This window comes from Rhinoderma darwinii, chromosome 10 (genome assembly GCF_050947455.1).
Source record: "Rhinoderma darwinii isolate aRhiDar2 chromosome 10, aRhiDar2.hap1, whole genome shotgun sequence".
Lineage (NCBI taxonomy): Eukaryota > Metazoa > Chordata > Amphibia > Anura > Rhinodermatidae > Rhinoderma > Rhinoderma darwinii.
The window spans coordinates 89,158,756-89,162,083 of NC_134696.1; positions in this window are offsets into that span (position 1 = coordinate 89,158,756).

Below are 3,328 nucleotides of genomic sequence, written 5' to 3' on the forward strand. Positions count from 1 at the left end.
GTCAAATGACGGCGCGTAAATAGACGCCCGCGTAGAAGAAGTGACCTGTCACTTCTTTGGCCGTAATTGGAGCCGTTATTCATTGACTCCAATGAATAGCAGCGCTAATTACGCCCGTAATGGACGCGGCGTTCAAGCGCCTGCACATGCCGTTACGGCTGAAATTACGGGGATGTTTTCAGGCTGAAACATCGCCGTAATTTCAGCCGTAACGGACGCCCTCGTGTGAACATACCCTAAGATTTTCCAGCCCACACACAGGACAAATACAGCAGCCATACTGTAATTCTTATTATGAGGCCACCAATGGAACAGGAAGACAGGGATGGCTGGCGCTGCTAGTAACGTGGGACTAGTGCTCCATTAGGGTCAGTTCACACAGCGGATTTTGTGTGGTGGGTCCCACCGAAAAATCCGCAACTGAACTTTTCCTGGCAACAGAAGGAAGATTCCTCCTCCCATTTACTTAAACGGAAGGTTTGGGCGGAATCTGCCCAAAGATCGAGCATGACTATTTTTTTTCCCGCTAGCTGAAAAACTAGCGGGAAGAAGCGTTAGACTCCCATTGAAATGAATAGGATGCATAATTTTGCCGCTAGAATTCTGCTGTGTGAACAGGGCCCTAGAAAGGAATTGACTATTGATGGATTATCCTTAGGATATTGAGCGAGCGCCACGTCTTCATTGTTTACACTGGCACATGAACTCATCCGTACGAGAGATTGTGCCAGTTACTGCAGCTCAGTCCCCGTCACAGAATATAAGGCCTTATTCACACTCTGTGCTGTCTGCTCTAACATTGGACAGCACATTCATTGACCCGTAAAAGTCAATGTGGCTATTCACACATCCGTTTTGTTTTTTTAACAGAGAATGTGTCCATTGCAATAAACTCACAGCATGTCTTATTCGGGTCTGTTATTGAGAAGCACTCACCCATTGAAGTGTATGGGTGTGTGGGAAAAAAAAAAAAAACAGTACACGAACATCATCCATGTGCTGTCCGTTTACCACAGATCAGTTGCTAAAAACCAAAAAAAACCTGAAACCACAAAACTGGTGTAAATTAGAGAGGAAATCTACGACTAGCTGGCGTAGATTTCACTCTGCGGGGTGTAGTAAGTTAAGAGGCCCGTGCTGGACACTGTACCTTATCCTCCTGATCGGGTTACCCCTAACTTGACACAAAAAAGAAAAAAATCCTTACCCCACCGCTCCTCTTCTCCCCTCCGGGTTCCCTCAGCGCGACGCGGCTCATACAACGTACGGATGTCGGGCAGTGTCAGGACATCGTAGGCGATGCAGCACTGTTGACGTTGAGTGCTGCATCGCATACACGACCCTGCCGGTGCTCGGCCTCAGGATCTGTATGAACCAGGCTGAAACGCTGATGGGACACGGAATGCCCCCCTGCCTGTATTGCTGCTGAATCCCCAAACTGAAATGCAAAATAGATAAATGGCGGCCATAGTGGTATCTGGTCCTGGAGTGGAAGTGCTGGCGGCATATATCACACACTGGTAGCACTTGGGTGCCTATACACAGTGGAGTCCCATTATTATGACCACCAGCTAATATCCAGAGTAACCGCCGTGTGCAGCACTGACAGCAGCTAGACGGGCAGGGGAGTGACTCAATAAGGTGCTGGTCGGTGGTCTCAGGTATCTGGCGCTTTGCTGACTGCAGTGCACCCCACATTTGCTGGAGGGTGCGTGGGGGGAGGATCTATAGAGCGAAGACGACGATGGAGGTCCAACAGATGCTCAATTGGGTTCAAGTCTGGTGAATTAGGAGGCCGGGGAAGTACTTGGAAGTCTTGGTCAAGCTCTTCCAACCACTGCCGGACATTTCTAGCCGTGTGACATGTCGTGTTGTCTTGCTGGAAGATTCCATCTGTCCCAGGGAAGACAATCAGCATGTATGGGGGGACGTGGTCTGCAACGATGGATTCATACCCAAATCAGCTTAGACTGACTTCCACATGGGTGAGGGTCACAGAGAATGCCATGAAAACATTCCCCAGACCGTAACGCTGCCGCCACCGGCTTGTGTTCTTCCAGCAATGGTTGCCGGGTGTTTGTTCTCTGATATTTCTCACCTGACGCGCCAACGTCCATCCGTGCGATGAAGCAGAAAACGTGACTCATCGGAGAAGACAACCCTTTGTCAATCATCGGTGATCCAATTCCGATACTGCCGTGCAAATTGAAGCCTTTATTTCCTGACGCACCTTTGTTACATAGGATCAGTGACCATGCGTCTGCTTCGGAGCCCCATACGCAGTCGGGTTCGCTGAACTATTTTAGACACACGTCTGGTCGCCCCCTGGTTGATTTTCACGGTGACCTTTTATTCCCCTTTATTTTCAACATTCACTACATGAGCGTGGAGATCTGCATGTGTTAGGCCCTGCTCACATCTCATTTTCTACCTACGTTTAGCGAATACACTGGGGAGAGCTCCATCGTATACGTTAAACAACAGCTGTGACCGATGCCTAACAGTAGCATCAGTCACCCATAGTCTCTTATAGGATCCGATAAACGGAACCGTTGAATCCGTTTAACGTGTATGTTATGAAAAGCGATTGAAAATGACGCATATGATAAGCCTAACTAAAGCAAAAGGACAATATTTAGCCCTATGGACACATCTAGCCTATACAAAGGGAGCTTTTCCGAAGTTCACACTACACATAGGTCAAAAATGTGATGTAAACAGGGCCTTAGGACCCATGCACACGACTGTAGTTTTTTCCGTAATTATGGATAATTTGCGGACCCACTCATTGGCCATGGACACCTTTAGGTATGCGTGTCCGGGCCGTAGAAATGATCCGCAAAATATATGTGCATCCGTAATTGCAGAAGTGTTGCTATACAATGGCGGGAGAGTCCCCGAGAAAATGGCGCCTGAGCATTTGTGTGACTTTTTCATTTGGGTAATGTCGGCGACATCATTTGTAGGCTTTTTTTTTTTTTTGCGGATCCGTAAATACGAATTTGCAGGCAGCATGCCAGATATGCGGATGACTCGCGGACGATTGCGGATCCGTATTTGTGGACAATAGAAACACTACGGTCTTGTACGGGAGGCAGGCGATGCCAACCAGCAATTCTAGCACATTCAGGCTGCCGCTTGGCGCTCAGCAGGACTCAAAAATCGCACGTATAAAATGCATGTGTATTATAAAACGGAATAACCAGTCGCCCCTGATAAAACACGCACTAAAAACAAAACATTAAAAAAAAAATCACAAAAAGAAAATACAAGCCCGGTCACGTCACCTCCGCACGAACAATATTAAGAAAGGCAACGGAAACAGGCA